Source organism: Catharus ustulatus, chromosome 21 (assembly GCF_009819885.2).
Source record: "Catharus ustulatus isolate bCatUst1 chromosome 21, bCatUst1.pri.v2, whole genome shotgun sequence".
Lineage (NCBI taxonomy): Eukaryota > Metazoa > Chordata > Aves > Passeriformes > Turdidae > Catharus > Catharus ustulatus.
The window spans coordinates 4,822,642-4,845,487 of record NC_046241.1 but is presented as its reverse complement, the minus strand read 5'-3'; the positions used below and the strand labels follow the sequence as shown (position 1 = coordinate 4,845,487).

The following is a 22,846-nucleotide window of genomic DNA, read 5'->3' as shown; positions in this document are numbered from 1 at the left end:
TAGAGCTCAGGCAATGACTGGAGCATCTGCATTAAATGTTTAATGTTCAGCGGAAGTGCAAATCACCATTTAATTAACTCCTTCCATAAAATATGATAGTTTAGTGAAGTGAACACAGATGAATTATCATTATTCAGGAGGATGCTGAATGTGTTGGTGAATACCAGACTTTGCAGAGCTGACAACAGTGGATCAGGAGGTTCCTGGTATCTAAAACAGTGGAGGTTTTTTTTCCAAGGGAACATTTATTATTCATGAAACTGCATTTTTCCACAACAGCCCCTGTTATCAGACTCAGGCATGTGAATGCACAATTAAGAGCAAAATAACTACTGCCAACAGCTGGCAAAAATAGCTTCCTTGAGCAACCATTCATTAGGTTCTGAGCTGGAGCCTCTGCAAAGGCACTGTCTGATGCTAAAAATGAGTGTCACTAATGCTGTCTTGAGGGGGACATCATCTGGGACCTGTCTCTGTGCCTATGACGAGGGACCAGCCACCCTCCACTTCCCTCCAAAGAGGGATCACATGGAAGAGGCCACCACAAAGAAAGCAGGGCTGAATTTCCCTGCAAAACTCTGGGTCCTGCATGGGGCAGAGCACAACCTGCAGCCTTGGCTGCTCTGCAGGATCCAGAGACGAGGGCCAGGAGCTGCAAATGGCACCAGCAGCTTTGCCACTGGAATTCCTGGCCCTGCCTGTGTTTGCTGTGTGCCCTGAGCTGTGCCAGCCTGTGCTGGGGACACAGAGATGTGTCCTGTCCCCTGAGCTCTGCAGGGCCACCTTGCTCTGCTCCAAGAGCCCCAGTGCCTGATGAGCTCCAAAGCTCGAGGCTGCTCACTGATTCCTCGCTCAGACTCCAATTTTGTGGAATTCTATTCATCCCCCAAGCCATCTGGAAGGGATTAGCCACTTTGAATGGATTAATTTTATCTGACTACTGCCATCCACCACTATGCTACTCATCCATGGCCCTCCACAGCCCCTGAGATGAGGACAAGTCCATTGAGCAGCCTTATCTCAGACACATCTCCTGGTGAGTCACCCCCTTGGAACACCTCTGCCTCTCTCTGTTGATTACACATGAACACCAGCTGCTCTTTTTATTTGGAGCAGCTATTTATTTTTTTTTTTTAATGCTACTGCTGTACTGCACACTGACAAACATCCAGACAGGGCCGTGCCTGGTTTCTGGGGACTGCAGCAGCTTTCCTACAATATGTCAGTTTAAAAGGCAGCACGAACGTGAGCTAGTTCAGAGTGTGTCCCTGTGGAATAATGTTCAAAACAGGGGGGAAAAAACCCTGTGTGAAGATGACTTGAGGCAGCTCTGATTGTTTGAGGAGTAATGAAGAGTAATGAAGCCAAATGTTTCAAAGTTGGAGCTCTCCTATTTTATTTCCAGTCTCCCACTAACAGCGATCCTGCGCTTCGTCTCTCGGGTTCTGATCTAACAGTGCCTCTGCTCACTGAAATTTCGTTTTCCCTTTTGATAGACGTTTCCTTGAAACAACCCTTCTCAATATAAAAACCCATTCCATTTGAGCAGTCACTAAAACTCTCTCCAGGTCTCCACTCCTGGCTTGAAGACAAACCCCAGCCCCAGCGAGGAGATCCTCTGCTCACAGGGGGGTGAATCCATCTGTGCCAAACCCAGCTTCATTCCACATCACTTCAGCAATCCTCTGGCTCTGGGTGGCTGTCAGAAACCATCTCTGTGCCTTGAATGCTCGTGATTAACTTCTCATTGATAACCCCAGGTTGGAAGAGTGCTGTGCTTTCCCCCTGTGCTCTGCACCAGCCCTGCCCTGCCCTCCTCAGGCTGTCCCACCAAAGAGGGGTCACACAGCTGACAGGGGTGATGGCTGAGGCTGGCACTCAGCCTTTGGACCATGTTGTGATGATTATTTTGCTCCTGTGTGCTGCTGACACCCTCACACATGCACACACGTCTTTGTTTCCTGCAGGAGGAGAGGTGACCGAGCTGCCCTTTGCCACCTTGAGCTGGGCTGTCTAATCTGAAATTAGGAGTGGTTCCTGCTGAGAAAAGACTGGCAATTGGCACACATGGGGGTACAAAGTTGTTGGTTTGGTTTTTTTTTCAGTTTGTGAACAGGGATAGAAAGAGGGTTCTATGGGCAGAAAATGAAGTTTAACAACAAATGTGGTTTCAGTGCTTAGATAGGAGTGTCCAAGGGAACCCTGGATGGAGTTTCTATGGGCACACTGGGCACAGGGACACTCAGCTGCTCTCAGAGGGGATTTACAAGCCCCAGCACACTAAACCAACTTCCTACTGCCAGACAAAACCACCAAAATTCACCCAAGTCAGGGATACCCTGTCCCAGCAATTCCACAAGTGGCCATGACCACCAGAATGAAGATGTGAGTTTTCCACAAACACACAACAGTTTTTCAGTAGCCACCAGCTCTGCAGATGCCAGAAATGCAATCACCTGAAAAGAGCAGCAGAGTGTTTATGCAGGTGGCAATTTATCCATCGATCATCACTTTCATCAACAGCTTTTCATTCCTTGTTCCCATCAATAGGGACATCTCTGAAGGCTCCTTCCGATCAGGGCAGACTAATTGCTACTAGAAAGTTCAGTGTTTGAAGATCTTATGATTAGGGAAATGCACAAATTCAATTTCTTTCAACCAGATTCAATTCTAATCTAATCAGAGAGATAGAAAACTTCAGTGTAATAATGACAAAGAAAATGACTTTGTTTCAGGCCATTTAAATGTCCCTTACTGCAAACATTCCAACAAAAGAGACTGAGTTTAGAGTCAGAGATGGGATATTTGCTTTGAATTCCACAGCAAATGGGCCATTTTCAGTGTCTAAATTAAGATTCTCCCTTTTGGAGAGAGAGAGAGACAGACACCATCTAAGTCAAATGAACATTTGTGACATTTAATAAAGCAATTATATCTAAAGACCAGGGGCTTGAGATAGAATAGACTGGTTAATGTTGTCTGGGAAAAGTCTCTCAATGCAGGAGTGATGCTTCTCTGCAGGATCCTGCTGACCTTGAGCAGAGTCAAATTGCTCCTGGAGAGCATTTTCTATCAGTGCTGTAAGTTAGAACCAAAGCTGGACAAAAATCAGGTTATTGTGCATTTCTGGGCAGATATTTCCAAAGATCCTAAAGCCTGTTGCTTCCAGGCTCTGAAATCCTCCCCAGCATGGCCAGAGAGCCAACCCAAGGGACCCTGCTTGGTGCTGGCTGTGTCAGAAGGGAGTTCTGCACCTTGTACCCAGACCAAAGCTGTGCTGGATAACTCAGCTCTGAATTTGAGCAGCTCCAGAAGTCTGGAGATGGACATTCAGAGCATGCTGAGGTTCTTGGTTCCCCATTCTGGAGATCAAAATCCTCTCATTAGTAGGGAATTAGGGGCAGAATGGTTACAAAATGAGCTTTGGTTCAGTTCTAGTGCTTTGTTTGGCCTCCAGTTTGGGCTGGATGGAGCAGCTCAAAGATGAGAAGGATTTTCCTTCACTTCCTGGCTTATCCATGTGCCAAAAGTTTGGCTAACAGGAAACTTGCTGGTTTTATGGTGACACTGAGGTTTAATTTCACCCAGATTTATCCTGTTGGATAGATTTATCCAGATTTATCCATGGACCACAAGCACAGACCAACTCCTGGCTGCTGGTGTTGTGCAGACACAAGGAAATGATGTCCTGGTTATTTTAATTCAAAACCTTGGCAGAAAAGGCTTTTTCTGGCTGCCCCTGTTATTTGTTTGATAACCTGAGGTTCAGTCCTCACCCAAATCCAGAGGTTCCATGCTTGCCAGAAGAGACTGAACCCTAAACTCACCCAGTGAGCCTCCAGATGTATGAGATTTTGCAGTTTGTGATGGAGGAGTGAATGCTGTTTCCACGTTGAAATTTTCTTCAAAAATATCCTGATTCAGTGCCATGAAAAAGCCCCTTCCAGTCAGAGGGCAATTTAAATCAATAAATATCACCATCATTTAATGACACTAAAAAGTCATTTCAGAAGGGAAGGTGAGCCAACACCAGGAGTCTTTTAAATTTAATGACCAATGAATAAAACCAGATAATCCCTGCATTTGACATAATCATTTATGTTTGATGCCATCCAATTATTTGTTAATAAACACAGACCTCACTGTTGTAATTTAATACTCTCAAACTACAGGTTAAGGTAGGGGTTACCTCTCTTTTGAGGCATTAAATGATTGGCATTTTGCTTATAGAGGATTTTATTACCCCAATAATACCATTTTCAGGAGAGGTTTTCATAAGCTTCATTTGCATGTTGATTTTTTATAGCAATTATCAGTAAAAGGTCAAATATTTGCTTTATCTATATAATTCAATTTTAGAAATGCCTTTGGGATTCAAATTAACTCCCTTGTAATATCTTCATTGAAAAAGAAGATTAATTATGCTTACAAGAAACCTAATTTGGCTTATCAGACCTTTAATGTTACAGAGATCGTTAATGCATTTAAATTTAGGATTAGTAGAGTGATCTGGTTCCATTATTTTGGTGACTTTAATATTTGTCATTATTTTTATGCATACAGTTGCTTTTCCCTAAAGTGAAATTATAATGTCTATTATAAAGGAAATAAACATTATATATTGACCTTGGTAATTATGCTTCTGGTTTTTAAGAGTGCATAAAAAGATGTATTTGTGACTCACATATAAATTCAGAGCTCCTGGGTTAAGTGGAGTCAGGGTGGTAACGCTGCCAGATCCATCTCTGCAGGAGGATTTATGGCCAGAGGGACCCCCAGGAGGAATTCCTGAGTCCTGCACCCCTGCAGGAGCTGCTGCCCTGGGGCTTTGGGAGCTGCTCTTTATGGGATCCCAGAATGGTTTGGGTTGGAAGTGCCTTAAAGATTTTCTTCATCCCACCCCTGCCATGGCAGGGACCCCTCCCACTGTCCCAGGCTGCTCCAGCCCCAATGTCCAGCCTGGCCTTGGGCACTGCCAGGGATCCAGGTGCTGCTCTGGGCACCCTGTGCCAGGGCCTCAGCACAGGGAAAAAATATTTCAAATTATCTAATTTAAATATGTAATCTAAACTTACTCTCAGTCTGAAGCCATTCACCCTCGTCCTGTCACTGCACTGACTTTGCTGGGAGCAGAATCAGAGAAGCAGTGAGTGTTTTGGAGAATGCTGCAGGCCTGGGCTCACCCCACCTGCTTAAAAACACCCCAAACCCCCCTGATCTCCTCCAGAACACTGGACCCAGCCCATCACCTGATTTTTTGGAGGGCTGCAGGTGCTCCCTGTGCTGCCTACACAAACCTGTGCAGCAATAAACTCACATCAATGCTCTTCCTCGTCTCCTCTGTGCCTTTGCTGTGCTCTGGCTGTTGGGACAGGATGTGATTTTTCATGCCATGCTGATTGCCGGGATTTGGGGTTATTTACGCCGGGCTAATTGCTGTGGTATCGCAGTGCTCATGCTAAGATAATCACCATGGTATTGGATTATTCATACTGAGTCTCTGCTGTGGGGCTGGCTTGTTGCTGTTGAGCTCCTTGCTGGGGCATTGTGTTATTCATGCCGTGCTTGTAGCTCTGGTGTGGGGGTGTTTATCTTACGCTTATCCTGTGATATCTGATTAAACTGATTAAACCAGTTGCTCCTTTAGTAGGCGATTCTGGTGTCTGATCTGGTATCAGAGAGGGAAATGAGCTCCTTCTCTGCTCTCCAGGTTCACATTGAGGTTTTCTTTTGGTTGACCTTCCACAAAGCCTCCTGGCTGCCTGGGGCCACAAGAGAACTTGGGTCTGGGGTTTGCACAGGCAGTGGAGTTGTGTCAGAGCTGTCAGGGCTCTTTGGAACCATCTCTGTCTCTCTTCAGTAACTCAAGGTTACTCCTTGAGTAACCACTGTGTTACCATCCCATTTTCTAAGGGATGACCCTTTGGAGCCTCTCTGAGTGACCAGATTGTTCCATCCTGGAGCAAACAGAGACATTTGACGTGGCCCTTTTCCCCCTGCAGCTCTGCAAACACAGAGGTTGGAGCAAACGTGGATTTGCTCTTTTGTAAATGGGTGATGCTCTCTTGACAGATGGACTGTGACTGGGACCTGCCTGAAGCCTTGAGATACCTGCACAGGTAACACCTGCACAGGTAACACCAGCCCAAGTCGCTGGGGCCACTAAAAGCCACTGAACCCCTCCTGGAAGGCACAGATCTCCCCAGTCCTGCCCTCTCCTTGGCTTGGTTAGCCCCAGCTCAATGCCTGACTTTGGGAAGAGATGGATTTCCTCCCTAATCGATGTGCCCAAGGTCACACAGCAGGATTGAAACCTGGCTGTGCTCAGTGTCCCCTCAGCCCCTTTCATTCTTGGCTCTAGCTTCCACTGTGACTGCTCATCTCTGCCACTTACACACAAATTGCTCAGCTTAGTGGCACCTGCCTTTCTTTGTTTCTAGGGTTTATTTTGTGACTCAGTACTATCTATGTTTCAATACTGCAGATTTAAAGGCGCTTAATACATCACAAAAAATAAATCACTGCAAGAAACAAGCACTGATGTTAGCTTAGGGGAAAATCTTTAAAGGTGTTTTTTGTTTTGCCACCAGAATGCGGCTATGTATTATTCATTACAGCCTCTGAGATTTAATTATTATTAGTGCTACTGATGATTGCTAGAAAAATAAACGGTAGCAGAAGGTGTCCGTCATTGTGTGAAGGGCATCTATATGTTGTAGAACTCACTGTACCCATTTGCATTAATCTCATTAGCTGCTCACAAGGCTGAGCTGGGGAATTGAAAGCAGGGGACACACACACACCCTGCCTGTTCTGCTCTCTGTGCCCACCTGGGCTCTGCAGCACAGACCTGGGTTTACCAGCTCCATCTCTGCCTTTCTGCTCCCTCGATGATTTTCAGCCCCCCGGGCTGTCCTGCCCACCCCCCCAGTGTCACCTGCAGCCCTGAGCACTCGTGACAGGAGGATGAAGATGTTGTGTTGGGAACGACCCTGAGATCTGCCTGGTGCCTTGAGGCCAATGCAGGAGAGATGCTGGAGTGAGTTCAAGAGGAAATCTCGATTCAGCAGGAAGCAAAGCCTTTCAGCCTGCCCTGAGCAGACACACCTGGCAGGCAGAGCATCCAAAGGCTCTGCCATTCCCTGCTCCCTGCCAGCCCCATAACTGGGATTCAGAGATAGCCCCTGTTTTCCTCTTTATTCACAGTAACTCAGGGCAGTACCCCCGTTATCACAGCAGCCCCACAAGCAGCATCCTGCAGCCTTTCCTGGGATTGCACAGCCCCTGTGGAGAGGCTCCTGCCAGGAGCTGTGGGCTGAGGGAGGGGGTGCACACCTTCTGTCCCTCCCTGCTGTGCTGCATTCTGCACCCACCCCTCTCACTCACCCCAAGCCCTGCAGGGAGCTGGAAGTCTCTCTGCTGGCACCTAATTTACCCACTGCTTGGAAAGCTCATTAATTGCCTGCTAGATCTTGCATGGCCTCTCTTGGAGGTGCCTGAACTGTGAGTGATCTCTGTGCAAGGGTTTTGACAGAACGCTGCCTTTCCACTTTGTACCTCTGACATCCCCAGCTCCACGCTTGGGGCTCTCATTAGAGACCAAGGCAGAGGAGAGGAACAGGAGTGTTTTAGGCTTAGATTCAATCTCTGCCCCTTCACTCTTGAGTGACCTTGCTAAATCACTGGATCTTTTGAAGATTCCATCTGCTCTGTTAGGACAGAGGGAGCCAGGTATGTCAGCCTGAGCATGTGAGATGTGAGATCTGCTGTCTCTTCTGTAATCCCCACTTCTTCTCCCTTCTTAAAAGCATGCCCACGAAGGGAACAAAGTGAGGGCTGGGAGAACAGCAGGAGGCTGCCATGGATCAGGAAACCTGTTCCCCAGGATGGTCATGGAGATGGAAATGGGTCCAAGAACCTGATCACAGAGGCTGAACAATGTCCAGTGCAATCCAGAAGGCTCCTAAGAAGGGAAGTGTGTTCAAGTAAGTTGGTTTTGCACTCCTGCTGTCAGATGAATGCTTTAACTGCACAGGAGCACATCAAAGAGAAGAAGGAAGGGCTGGATATTTCAGAAGAAAACAAAATTCCAGATGATGGGAGAGCAGGGCAGAACAGAGCCAGGTGTCAGTTAGGGAGGTGCAGAGGGAACTTGAAGGCAAAGACAAGGGTTGAAATCTTGGCCAGGTCAATGTCTCTCATGTAAAGCAGACACAAAGTTGGGTACTATTTATTTTATTTTGGGTGATTATAGATATGAAGTCTCCTGTGTGCAGATATGGAGGACATAGATTGTCTGTCTCCTGCACTGGCACAAATATTTGGATTCAGCTTTCCCCTCTTTATGCTGTCTTGGCTGCTCTCTTTAGCCACTCCAGTGGCAACATTAAATCTTTGCTGGGTTTTACATTACCCTTACACGTGCAAATCAGCTGCTGCCTTCAGCAAGGACTGAATGAAGACCTCAGGATTTAACCCAGCAGTTCTCCACCCTGACCCAGTGAGAGGCAGCAGAATTTGGGTGGTTTTCCAAGGGGAGCACAGGAGGATGGCTCTCAGTGCTTCCCTGTGGCAGCCACTGTCCTCAGAGCCACAGTGCCCAAGATCCTGTCTGGGATTTGTGTGTTTAAAGGCTGGAGCTAATCTCATAAATGAATGTGTAAAGTGCTGGACATTTCCTCTTGGATTGTTGAAACCATATGGTCATGGGGCCACGGAGGGGGTTTGTCTGATTGCAATGCAGAAATATGCATTACATCTAAATTGACACTGAAAACTGACTGGAGCCTGGTATTAGAGGAGATTAAATTAACCCCCAGCAATAGCACCATATTACAAAAATGGTTAGATCTTAATAAATTGAAAATGATAACAGTGGCAAAAGCTGTACATTTTCCCTCGTGTTCCTTTATTGCTGTAACACTTCTTTCCAGTTTGTTGCTTCCGTGGGTTTTATTAGCACATTTCAGTGGAGTAGATTTGCTCTGAAGTGATAAAAGCCGACTGTAATCAGAAAGCTTTATGTTATCTGCAGCAAACAATGGTAAATGCCACCTGAGAAGGGCTCTGCTCAATGCCTTCATTACTGTGATTAGTCTAAGATAGCAACAAACTCCAGAGCCGCTGATAACAGGCTTTGTTAGAACACAATAAACACTGAACTCTCCAACCGGGGCAGAGACAGCTCCAGCACCTGGGGGCTGTGGGTGAGAGCTGGCAGTGCTGGGATCAAACTCTGATCCAGCACAGCTCAGCCCTAACACACCCCTGAGTGGGGAAAGGAGTTCTGAGAAAAGACCCAGCTTGTTCTGGAACCTTGCAGTGCCCATTTTCCTGAAGCAAGAGGAAGTGGACAGGTGTTTCCTCACTCCCCTGCACAGCTGCTGCCTTGGGAGAAATTATCAGCAAACACAGGTTTTACTTTGGAGATAAAAGCCGTACAGGATCATGTGTCTCCTTCAAACCAGTGTTCTAAACTAAATATTACCAAGGCTCAGCTGAAAGCTGAAACTTCAGTGACACAAGCTGGGGAGACACATCAGGATCCTGCCAAACTTATCATTTTTTTGCATATTTCTTTGACATTTTTGAATGCAAATCCCTGGATAGAGTCCTGTCCTTTGCTCATCCTGGACACAAGGGAGGATGGGATCTGACTGCTGCAGAGCCTTGCTCTGATCCTTTGCAAGAGGGAACATTTTACACCTGGAGATTAGGTTTGAAATGAGGTAAGGAGTGCAGCTATATAACCCTAATAAATGTTTTTCCTCCTTTTGTAAAAACTTTTTATTTTTTTTAGTAGCATCCATGTCAATATAGTAAGATTTTCTGGAGGGTTTTTTCTTGGTGTGGATTTTTGTGGTTGTTTTGGGTTTTTTTTTGGCTGAAAGCCACAATCATTCCAGGTGAAAGCATTGCTGTCTTTATAGCAAATGTGGTTTGGCTCTGGAGGTAAATAGAAATCACCAACAGAAAAACTCCTGGATGGACACCCAGTGCCACAGGGCCCTCAGGCTGTGGCAGGGATGGGGGCACACCCAGGGAGCCCTGTGACCACAGGGGGAGGAACAGAAGCCAGCAGGGCTGTCCCTCTCCTCAGCCCTGCAACAACCCTCCAGAATAAAAATACTCCAACTTCCAGCGAGAAAAATTAATTTTGTGCAGAATTTCCAAATACAGAGTTAATATTTCCATAAAGCAGATAAATCTCATTGAAACACCCCTTAGAAAATCAGCAGTCAAAGCCTTTTGTAGAAAAAATCATTTCAGACAGAAATATGTGCTGAGGCTTAGCTCTGAGCTGCTGGGAAGTGTTTTCCCTCAGCCCAGGAGCAGCATTTTGCTTTCCAGGGGTTTGCACCCTCGCTGCAGGTAGCCAGGGGCTGTGCCTACGTGTCCAGCATGGCACATCCCCCCTGAATCAACTCACTCCCCAGCCCTGTTGACAAATGCAAAAGGCAGAAATCTTAAATAGATCCGGGAACAGCAATCCTGCTGCCAAAAGCTTCGTTGTGAAATGTTTGACATTTTCTACCCGAGCTGAGCAAATAATTTATCTGATTAATTTCGTTTCCTCCCCGTCCACGAGTTGTTCAGGAGCTGTTGCTGAGATTTGCTCCAATTCATTTGTTATCTCAAGCTCCTGCCTGGGTCTGCAGCTTGTGCCTGGGCAGTTTGTTATGAACAGCCACAAAACTCAGAGCTGTGCTGATTGCTCCTGGTGGGGAATACGTGGCAGGATATTGTTTTAGCTCTCTGATGGGGTGAGCTAACCCTTCTGATGTGACTGTGAGTGAAATTTGTTGCCTATAAATAGTCTTTGCTGTTTGCCTAAAGGTCATTGCAGCTCTGGACACTTCTGGCAGCTCCCAGAACTGCTCAGTAGGGTGGCAAAGGATTGTCCTGGGAGTCCAGGATTGTCACTGGGCTATAGCATCCCCCAGCTCCACATCAACACAGAAACCTCAACAACAGACTCCTTAAAAAAAGCCCAAAAAGGTTTGAGGACCACGAACTGGTGGAGAACATTTCTACTCACCAGTGAGGCATTGATAAGTGGGGCCCTGGAAACAAACAATTGGGGTTCTAAAGTGGTAAATCCCATGAAGAAATATTCAAATTAAAAAAAGTCATGAGACTTCTTCAAGGGAGAAAATATTTTTCTTATTTACTCTTCTCCCACATTTTTACAACTACTAATTGATGGGCCAAAGCTCTACTCCAAAAGCAATTTTCCATAACAAACTAAGGAGTAATGCCACATGGTAGAAAGAATCACAGCACTGTACTTGTGTGCAGTACAGCATCAAAATGGGAATTTGTGTAATTGTGGGGTTTGTATAATTGAGATGTTTTGTACTTGGACTGGAGGGCTCACCTTGTTGTTCAACACTCAGCAAACAATTTTTTAGCATTACATCCATATTTTTCTGCTTTCTAAGGACAATTTCCATTGCTTTGTTTATGCTTTCAGTAGCACTTGCCACGTCCTGCTGATCTGTGCATTCCTGCAAGGCTCAGGGTGGGGGGGGTCTCAGCTGAGGGACTTTGCAATGGAGACAGAAAGGAAAGGGAACTTCTGATCTGTGGAAAATTCTGACATTTTGAAACAAATAACTCTTGCAGAGCATGATGAATGGTCACACTTGTGAAGTTCTCTGCCAACTGATTTGTCAGGAGTCTTGGTTCAGTGCCATCAAGACATGTTTTTTCAATAATGTCCAATCGCTTTAGTTTGGTGCTGCTAAACCAAAATGAACAAAGTCCAAGGGAAAGCTGCCGACCTTTTAATTAAGATATGATAGATTATATAACCCCCTGCACCAGCTGCATTACAATAAGAGTGCAAGGAGAAATGTGCAATGGATTAAAAGCAGGAATGTTTCTCAGAAGTGAGTGGAATTTGGGTGATGCCTGGGAAGGGATCCCTGGTGTGTCCGTGTGCCCCAGGTGGGAGAGGCAGCACCTGGATCCCCAGAGCTTCACAGAGAACCATCCTTAGCAGGTAAATTAGTTCTTTTTCTTCACCTTTTTATTTTTGTCTTTAATTTTTCAAGGTCCTCTTTCTTTGCCTCACTAAGTGATATTTCTCATGCATTCCCAAGGAAGTAACACACCACAGGCATTAAAACTTGGCAGAGCCAGTGAGGAGCATCTCCCTCTCACAGGATCCCATGGGGCTTGAGGGAGCCATGGGCCAGTGCAGCTGGGTTTGTACCCAGAAGGACAGAAGGTGTTTCAGGCTGCTCTGCCCATGTGGGCAGGATTTCTGTGAAAAGTCACAGCTGGACTCATTCTACAGCAACAGCAAATCCTGCCTGCTGAACAAACAATCCCAGTGAGCACACAGGGTGTTACATGCTCAGTGTCCCTCCACCTGCTGGGTGTTACTCTCTTGCTCTGTGATAGCACTAATATAAAGAAATCTCATCTGAATTTTTTTATTGCTTGTGAGTGGGATAAAAAAATTCCCTTGAAGACTCTGCTAGAGGTGGATCAGAGTATTTCATAAAACCAAAGTCACTAGGCATTTAAATAGTTTGGCATATATCTTAATTCATATTCACAGTCAATTATACAGAGGAATGGCACTTGTACTTATTGAAATCACCTGACACCTCTCATTAGAAAAGCACTTCTGGCAGTTGGTTTTAATTTTGCCAAACCTTGGGCTGGAATTTTCTGTGCCGCCAGTTTTCCTGAGGCAGGTTTGCATCTGCTCCTTTTGCTGTAAAATACCAGAAAATACACTTCTGAACTAGAACCCAGGCAAATGCACTTCTGCTCCTGCCACAGGATACTGGGATGGCATTGATGATGTCTGTGACCATCCCAGGGATGTGTCAGTGGCAGAGCAGGAACCAGGAGCCCATGGAGAAGGATCCCAGGGAGCACCTGGCTTAAGCAGGGCATGCAAAATAAGGGGATTTAAAAAATGCTTCTGTTCAGGGGAAACCAGTGCTGAGTGATGAGATTCTGAGTCCAGACTGAGCATGGAGGGGTGTGAGGTGGGGAGGGACACCCCACCTTTGTGCCTCCTGCTGCTGCTGGGGGGATGGAGGTGGGTGCAGAGCAAATGCCATGAAGGATCTGGGAGGCTCTTCAGGAAATCAAACCCTTCTACATGTGGCTGCAGCTCGAATTTAAAATTTGGCCTGTGTTTGAAGGGTGGCTAGAATGAAGTGCTTGGGAGCAGGATAAATAAGGATAAATAATGCAAAGCCAAAACATTTTGTTCCACTGCATTTCTGGATGGAAATATTTTAATCCTCCCCCCAAAAATACCCACTCAAAAAGCCCCCAAGCCCAGAGCAGTGTCTCAGCTTCTCTTGTTTTCCTGCTCTCTGTGCCTGCCTCCCCCCTGCTCGTTTCTGGAGTGCCTCTATCAAGGCAAGAGGCTCTGCCTCTTCCCTTTGAGGTCTTCATTGCCTCCTTGTTGAGCACACTTTGAACAATAGCTCTCTAATTGCTCTTCAGAGAAAATTCGTGAACAACTTGGAAGGGCCCTCTGGCTGTTCCAGGGACTGTTTTCAGCAAAGGTTGTCTTTTACACCGAGCTGTTGTTTCTCTGAGCTGCTGGTGTCAGTGTCAGCCTTTTCATCCCGAGGATGTGCATCTCCTAAAGCATTCCACGTGGAGCACCAGGGCTGGAGACTGCCAGAGGAAAAGATGCCACATTTTCCTTCAGCTGACCTTGGAACTGTTAAATGAAGGCACTCTGGAGAATATCTGGGGCACAGGATGTTCTCCTTTGATCAGGACATGAAAGGACAGCGTGTCTCTCTAATATCTGATGGGGCGATCAATCATCCCCACGCACATTGAGAAGTGCCACTCTCTTGTTTCATCCCCTTTGTCTGACCTTGGAAAACTCCTCCTAAGTGCTGAGAGGAAATGTCACGGAGCTGCTGTCATTAGAGTTCCGTGGTTAGGTGACCAAATCAAAAGGAAAAGGGTTTTCGGATGGGAAAACTGAAATGAACCGTCTTCAACAATTTCCTGCAATGGAAAAGGGGAGTTAAAATTCCTCCTCAATCAATTAAAAAACCCCTCAGGCTGATTGATTTTGGAAAGCTCTATTTAATACCTGCATATTTAAGTTTAAATTTGATGAGGCTAGACTTAGACTGGAAGCGCTATTCCAAACAAATCCCCTTACAGTATTTTAACGTATTAATCCTAAGTATACAGTAATCTGTAATAAATTCCCTGATCCTTATATGAATTTGGTGCCTCTATAAAGCTCGAAACAAGGCAAGTTTTGGCTTCAGAGGGCTGTGAAAAAGCCTCTGCCACTGGAGTATTTCTCCCAATTCCACTGGAGGTCAGTGCAGCCCTACAGTTCTGCTGGCACAATTGTCCTTTTCACTCTGCTCGTGTGCTACAGCTGAGCACAAACCCCTGTAGAGCTGTTTTTAAACTAGATTTGTGTAGTAATAAATACAGGCTTAAGAACCGTGTTTCGTGGTTATATTTGGAACATCCTAGCAGGGATGTGAGAATCGCAACTCGTTTGGGTGTTGGTGGGGTTTTTTTCCCTTTCTTGTTATTGTGGCAGGTGTTTGTCAAGAGCTCAGGGTGATTTTTTTCCTTGTAAAAGTGAAATTACTTGGGATGTGAAAGCAGAAGATTTTGTTTTTGGAGCTCCAGAGAAAAACACATCTTTGAGTTCCCAGCCTGAGAGGAGTGAGGTAGGTGCAGTCCAGCATGTGTCCTGTGCACTCAGGGACTCTGGATCACTTTTTTTTTTAGGATTTAAGTGTGAACTTGCTCGAGTTGATGCTTTCCTCTCTTTGCCTTCCTGATCTTCATCCCCTTTTCTGCTGTAGGGCATTCACACATCACCCTCACCCCTCCCAGCTGTGCAGATCCACCTGAGCGAGCTCCAAATCATCCCCTGTGGAGGAGGTGAGTGAAAAAACCCCAAAAAGCAGCCAGCTAAACCTGGGCCAAGTGGTTCTAAGTTGTTTCAGACAGGATATTGGAGTTGTGGCTGAGCCCCCAGCCTTGCTGCATGCCTGGGGAACACGCTGCTCCTCTGACATGAGCACGGAATTCTGGACATTGTGGGTGTGCAGCCAAAATCCCAAACCCCCAGCCCTGCAGGACCAGACATCACAGGCAGAGCCGCTAAAACAAGAGAGAAAAGAAGAACAAGGGAGGGAAATCCGAGTGCTGGAAGCACAAGAGAAGTTTTGTGTGACTGGTCTGTGCATGTGGGCTGTGTCACAGGAGGGAGGGGGACACATCACAGAGAAATGAGCCCTTGGCCAAAGGCTGCAGGGTCCCCAAACACAGCCTGCTCCAAAACAGGATTGATGGGGTCCAGCTCAGCCAGCTGGGCCAGTCCTGCTTCAGGAAATCCCAGTGATGGCCAGGCAGGTGCCAGGGACCAGGCTCAGAGATGTGTCTGCCTGCTGCCCAGCACTGAGGAGGAGGAAGGTGGAAGATTTTTCCTTCTCTGCTCTCAGAGGCTGCCTGGGCACAGCCTGTGGGTTTGCTGTGAAGGCAGAGTGCAAAGAGCAGGATGTTTCTGCCCTTGGGGTCTTCAGGCAGGTCCCCAATCCAAAGTTTTATGTTTCTGTTCCAGGTGCTTTATTCCTGCTCATTGATTTACCTTTCAGCTGTACTGGCCAGAGAGCTCATTAGGAGAAGGGGCTGCAAACCTCAATTCCTGATTCCCCCAGGCAAAGGAATGACTCAAATCTTCGGGTTTGCATCCTCCCTTCCTTCCCTGGAGGGATGTTGAGGTGGAAGCTGTCCTGGCTGAGCTGGCCATAGAGGACACTGTGTCCAGGATGTTCAGGTCCCAGTTTAATTCCGTGTGCATTTAGCTGAGTCAAAGCAATGCTGGCAGAGCACGAGATGATCAGGCTCAGCCTCCTTGACACACTCAAACACACAGATTTCCAAACACGCTGCTTCCACTGTGGAGGATTTCTTGTGTAGCAGCAATCTCATAAAGGAAATGCTGACAGCTGTATCCACTGGTTAATTTAAAACTCAGCTGGAACAAGACCTGGGCAAAATATTATTGTGAAGTGACTCTCATTCGCTGTTGTTCCATTACTGAAGCAACAAGTTCTACCACAGGCTGCCCTCCCTGTGTCCTTGTACCCTGACTTAATTTCCCTCTTGGCTCCTGCAGTAATATCCTTGTGCACCAGAATGTCACAGCACTGTCCCCCTCCTGCTCTGAGCCTGCTCCTGCTCGTGTGTTTTGCATGCACAGACCCTTTGGAGGGCTGTGGGAAGGTTTCTTGTGCCCCTGATTTGGCAGCTCCCTTCCATCCTCACCCTCCCAGCTCGTGGGTGGCATAAAAAGCTCACAGCCTCTTCTGCTGCTGGTCCTGCCCAGCTCTCCTCTCTTCACAGCTGGGTTTTGGCTCTTTGGGGAGCAATCCAGCCCCATTCCTTACCCCTTCACTCCCTATCTCCCTAGGACCATCCCACCCTTGGGGCAGTATTTCCCCCAAATAAAGAAACCTCTGCTGAGTGAGAGCCCCCCCTCTTCCAATCTTCCAGGTCCCTGCAGCAGCTGATTAACATAACAGCATTTTCTGTTCTAAACCCTGTGATTTCCATGTCCTTCTCATGCTTTCATTCAGCAAAAAAGGCTCTTTATAGGCCACAACTAGGAAAACTGGAAATGTTGCCTTTGTTTTTAGAATTAACAAGTCTTTCTTGTACAATATATGCTTTATAGCTCTCTACACCCTCCATGACTTATTTTATGCTAATAGTTCCCTAAGTATTATTAATTAGATTTTTTTTTAAGTAAGAGAAAGTTCTTGAAAGTTAATTAAAAGTTCCACGCAGTAATTGTGCAAAAGTAGCTTTTCCATTCTAAAAATTAAACCTCTATAATTAAAATCCGATATTCATTTAAAGATTCAAATGGGGTGTTTATGACTCATTTGTTTTTATTTATTTTTTTGCCACTTTGGGAGTGTAATTGCTCCAGCAGAGGAAAATCAATTCCAGCCTGGTGCTTCCATGCCTTCTGTCCCCTCCCTGGGAAATGGGACACTCCCCTCACCCCAATTATGTCATCCTGGGAGTGACTGAGCCGGGAATGGAGGGACAGGGACTCGTGTTTGCACATATCTTGATCTCTTCCCCTCACAGCCTGTCACATTTTTTTCTTTCCCTAGGATGTAAAAAAATTTGTTGTCTTGTTATCTCAAGGCTGGAATATAGATTTCAGAAGCTTATCAGCATCTCATATTTGCCAGCAAGAGGCTACTTACTGCACATTCAAATAACACCCAGGCTGCAAATCCAAACATAAAGGCTGGCAGGGCTGGGAGGAGAGTTTGGGTGCTGGGGAAGTGTGAAGGTTTGGATCTTTTCCTTGGCCCTGTGCTCTGGATGGATGGAGAGGGAGAAAACCCCATGGCCAAGGCTCTGTTTCTGTGTTGGTTCCACCACTGGAGTGCTCAGAGATGTAGGAGAGGGAGGATCAGGCTTTTCAAAAGGGAATTTTGTGTAATGATCCAACTTCAGACCCCAGCCAAGGGACATGGTTTTCCTGCTTTGCATCTCTTGCACACCAAGCCTGCTCACGATGGCTGTGAATGCCCAGGGAGTCTTTGGAGACTCAAAAATCCAAGTGTAACACCACACTGCAAAAATCCAAGACACCCAAACCCAGGAAACGTCTTCTAATTAATGGTAACTAATTACCACCTCTCTTTTGGCCCTAGAAGTGTCCCAGCCTTAGTGGCAAAGTGGCTCATGTACAGAGCAAGCTTTGGTAGGTCTTGCTATGATGTACATCATTACCATAAATCTGTTAATTATTGTGCTCAGCAGATAGCACCCATTCCTCTTGGAATGGCTTGTGCCTCTCTGAAATGCACAGCATGCCAGGAGAACAAGAGAGTGGTGTAATAACCGGCATATAATTAATAATTATCAATAACGAATGCATAATCAAGAGAGAACACCTCGTGCTGTGTTTAGGAAATGGCTGGGCCCCTCTTTGGGCCACAGGGTTGTTAAGAGCTATTTTTACTGAACAACTATTTTGGGAGCACCAGAGTCACAAGAAGGAGAAGGAAATTTTTCTTAAAATCTAAGAAGAGTCAATAGGAATTAATTGAAAACTTCTAAAACCTGGAAACATTTGGGTCAACTGCACAAACAAAGGCTTTAGCAGCAGAGAGAGTGCTGTGAGCAAACAGCAAACTCCAGCAATGCAAGTGTCACCCACAGAAATAATCAAGAATAAACAAAATCCTTGTTGAATTAGCACGGAGGGAGAGCTCGTTTGTCCTTGGGCTGGACGAGGGGAGCAAAGTCTCCAAGGATATTGCTGTTCCAAGGCAGAGCAGCACACTGAGCCCCTCATCAGCACAAGGGCTGCTCCTCTGGGGTGGGATGTGAGAGGGACTCCAGAGAAAGGAGCTCAGAGCCAGCCAGGGACTGTCACCTCAGCCCAGGGTGACAGTGGTACTCTGCTCCTGAGCCAGCAAAACACAATCCACACCGTCCTGCTGGTGCCTTTTGGGGCTACCTAACAACAGAGCCCAGAAAAAATTGAGGTAATAAAAAGCAGCTCTATTTATTGAGAGCCTATTTAGGGCAGACAAAGCCCCCCAGGGGCAATGACTCACAGAATTTCACATTTTTAAAAGTTTGGTCCATTTGCACATTGGGGCTGAATCTTCCAATTACAGCTGCAGGTAATGAAGTTATTCACCCCAAGTTTGCTCCCCAAACTCACTTTTGTTTCCATCTCTGGGGGCCTGAGGCAGTGAGGTGTCCTTGATTGCCAGCCCAGAGAGGAATTGTTGTGTCTGCCTCAAATGGGAGAGCAGCAGCTCACACTGTGTGTGAAGTTTAGAGTTAGACACTAAAGAACTGCAGGGTTACAAATATTTGGAAAATATAAAAGCTGGAATCCTGAGGCACTGTTGTGCTCCTGGGGAGGTGCACAGCACCCCCAGCATCATCCCAGGAGCCCCCTGTGCCTGGAGCCCCCACCCTGCAGTGCTGGGTGTCCCATTTGCCCCAGGAGCTGCCCTGTGCCACCTTGGCTCTGTGCTGGCTGGACCCAGGGCCATGGCAGAGCCACTTTAGCCCAAACCAGCAAATCCCTGCAGCAGAACCCTGAGAAGTGGACTGGGACTTACTACACTCAACTTTAGCCCTTCTGGGGCTGCATTTACCTCCAGAAATGCCTCCAGAGAGTGGCAGCTGTCCCAGAAAGGGTCTGCAGAGGTACTCCAGGATTAGCCTGGTTTTTGAGAATCACATTTAGATTCTGTTGAATCTCAGCCTTAGAATCCTTCCTGAGGTGATTTTGGAGAAGTCACTTCATAGCCCCAGACCTCAGGACGTCTCAGTGAGGCTGATATTTCTAAATTTTGAAAGAGATAATAACCATTCCTGAATATTAACCACTGTGCACCAAGGACTCTGATAGAGACAATTACAGAAATAAACCACTAGTTGATAACCAAATGCAAAAAGGAAAAAAAAAAAAGAAAAAGAAATTATTATTTCCCCAGCATTATCTCTGTGCTCTGCACTAGTACATTTTAAGGCAATCTCAGCTGAAAAGATGAAGACACAGCCATCCTTATAAACAAGGATATTTCAGTCAATAGATAGAAAGCTCTAAAGAGTTCAAGCTTTGCTGAAGCACTGAGAGGCTGAAGATTGAAAGAGGTAGGGAGAATTAATTAGGCTTCTGATATTATCCTGGTAAATAAAAGTAATAAGCAAATCTCTGAAAAGGAAGACCTGATTCATATTCAAACATTTACAGAATAAACAGCTGCTGATTCTCCTATCTAGCCCAGTCCTTATCCTTTAAGGCTGCAATAAGTGACCTCTTAATCCCAGGCAAAAGGCTGCATGAGCATCTGGAATTGAAAAAGAAAGCATATTTCCTTCACTATTCCAATTTCCACTCAATTTCAGTATAAAGTTGTTTGTGTCTCCTTTTTTTTTTTTCCTTTTTTTTTGGTCCCTCCAGCGATGAGCTTTTGATGATGAGATTTTGTTCATCTGAACACTTTTGCAGCTTTTTTCCCCCCTTCTCTAAATAGGAGCACTGCAGTCCTTCAGCTGGGTTCCATCTCCATTGTACTGGCCATGCTCTTAAAGCACTTATAGCAGTAATTTCTGGGCATGATGGACAGACTCAGCAATAACCTGATCCTGCAATGCACTGAATAAACCCTTTAGCATTTAGCACATGGACGCTAATGTGCTGGGAAGTAATTGCTTAGAGGTTCCCAGCTTCAATATAATAACACAGGGATTGCATTTATACAGCAGGCAGCAGAGGAAAAAGAATTATTATTGGCCAAACTTCCTCTCTCCCATTTTTATTAGCACAGCAGGAGAGAGGAGAAGGTAAACTCGAGGTGATCCCAGGTTCCCACATCCCCTGAGCACCAGGGGCTGTGTGGGGATGCTTAAAACACGGAGAAATTCCACTGACTTCAGCCCATTTACTCTGATTTTACACCAGCATTCCTGAGAGAAGGGCCTGGCCATTAATATCCTCCTCCACTACAGTAATGCTGAAACGAGTGAAAGATTAGAAAGCCAATGCTGGCTTGGCAAAAAAACAAAGTTGAAAAAAAAGAGTAGCTTTACAGTAAATACATAAACATGCAGGCAGCAATTCCCTGGGTGAGGTCAGCTTAAAGAGAGCTCTGTGGAGTTGCAGGAGAACAAACTGTGTAGAAACACCAAAGTTTTGTATTTCCACTTATGCAAGTAATTACTCCAGCTCTCATCAACACTTCTCTGCCTAAATAACATTTATAAATTAAAGATGCCTAAACTTTAAATGAAAACTAATTTAGGTATTTATTATTAAAAACTTTTTCCCTGGACACTTTAGGTCTGTAAATGATTATTTAACAGTTTTGCTGTATTTTTGCCATCGCTTCTCCCCTTTCCTAAGCACTGCAAATGACTCCTTAGCAGCACACAGAGTGGGACCACCTTTAGGATACAGAAATGCTGCTTGAAGACAATTTCTTTTTAAAATATTTGATTTTAGAGCTACTGAGTAAAAAAAAAATGTTCGGAGGGCCAAAATAAAAAGAACAGCTTTCCCAATCTATTATTAATACCAATAAATGGGAGCTGGCAGATTTAAAAGCCAAGATGTAATGCATTTTCCTGGAGCAGTGAGCCTTTAAACAAGTTCGAGTTATTGAGATTGTGTAGTAAAAACTGGTAAAACGAAATATCTTTTCAGATAGGATAATAAAGATGGGGTACATTAACATCCCCTTCCTGGGAAGCACGGGGATGAGGTGCTGGTGGCTGCTGGGGTTTATGGGCTGGGCTGGGGACGGCTGGCAGGTGGATGCACAGCCTCATCCTCCAGCTCCCTGCTGCAGTTTGGGGATGGGGAGAGGCAGAGCCATGGCCCTGATCAGGGAAGGTCTCTCAGGAGGGTTTAAAGTGCCTCCAAGTGGGAGATTTCCTCTGCCTGGGTGGTGGGCTCAGCCTTCCCTTGACCCTTAGGATTTCAGCTTTTATATTTTCCATCTATTTGTAACCCTGCAGTTCTTTAGTGTGTAACTCCAAACTCCACACCCAGTGTGAGCTGCTGCTCTCCCATTTTGGGCACACACAACAATTCCTCTCTGGGCTGGCAATCAGGGACACCTCACTGCCTCAGGGCCCCAGAGATGGAAACAAAAGTGAGTTTTGGGGAGCAAACTTGGGGTGAATGACTTCATTACCTGCAGCTGTAATTGGAAGACTCACGCCCAATATTTATTTATTTTAGTATCCTTTATAAAGTGGTGTTCTGCAGGCTTGTGCTCTGGTTCCACCTCCCCCTTGGGCAGTGCAGCACCACTGGTGCTCAGGGCAGAGGCTCAGCTCAGCTGCAGCTGCATGCAGGATGTGCAGTTTGCCACCAGCATCCTCCCTCTGCTTCCCGAGCTGCTCAGCTGCACGTTAAGAGCAAAACCAGCAATAATACATCTGTAACTGCTTGGGGAAAGAGCGTTTTAAAGGTAAAGAAAGAGATTTAGGAAAGCAGAAGAAAAATGAGCAGAGATAAGGCTGAGACAGTGCCAAAGAGATGGAATATACATCTCAGAGAAAATCTAAAAGCAGATCATTACCCAAAAAATACTAGCTGTAAGCAATGGTTTGTAGTGCAGAAGGAATATTTACCCACCAAGCTTTTGATAGTCTTTCTGTTTCTTTCTTTTTCTTCCACCCGGGAATAATTTCATTCCGAGGATGGAGGTGGGGGTTTGGAGGTGGCAGTGCTGGCTCTGGTGTCTGATCCTGCCCTGCCCTGCTCTGCGGGGCTGCCTGGCTCATTAACCCCTCTGTGCCTGGGGGCTGGGAGCTGCACACCCCGGGCAGTGCTGCAGCCAGAGGGGCTCTGTACACATGGGAAATCATTTGGATAACCAAGGAGCAGCTGTTGGGGTCATACCCAAAGTCCCTTTGAGCATCTCCTCCCTAGCAGTGGGTCAGGGGATTTACAGAGTGCTCCCACCACTGCCCCAGCCCTTGCTGCTCAGGGGCCTCTCTGACCCAGAAAAGGGATTTGTGCTAAAAAGCAAGGGATGGGCTGTGAATTTCAATTCTGTGGCATCTTTTCTTTTGCAGTTGGCATGCCTTATTCCTGTTTAGTTTAGCTCACTTTCAGGCAGATTAACCTAAACGGGTACACAGCACTCTTATTACAGGATAAGTGCTCACAGAGAGAGCTATTCAGGAATAATTATTCTGATTTAAACATTTCTGAATAATTCTGTGCGAAGGCAAGTCCTGAGCAGAGAGACAGTGGGTGGATGTGACATACAGATGGGGGAGCACAAGGAGCTGTAATAGTGTCGAGTGTTCG

The 22,846-nt window shown here is 46.0% G+C and overlaps 2 long non-coding RNA genes across 2 annotated transcripts; one reads left to right on the top strand and one right to left on the bottom strand.

The window, feature by feature from the left end:
- Positions 1-13,229: 13,229 nt before the first annotated feature.
- On the bottom strand, positions 13,230-22,486 carry LOC117005717. The gene is made up of 2 exons (XR_004419870.2): positions 22,166-22,486; positions 13,230-13,998 (listed from the first exon to the last, which is right to left on the bottom strand). It is a non-coding gene; the product is annotated as an uncharacterized LOC117005717 (long non-coding RNA).
- On the top strand, positions 14,005-16,812 carry LOC117005718. Its single transcript, XR_004419871.1, has 3 exons — positions 14,005-14,690; positions 14,829-14,907; positions 15,590-16,812. It is a non-coding gene; the product is annotated as an uncharacterized LOC117005718 (long non-coding RNA).
- Positions 22,487-22,846: the final 360 nt, after the last annotated feature.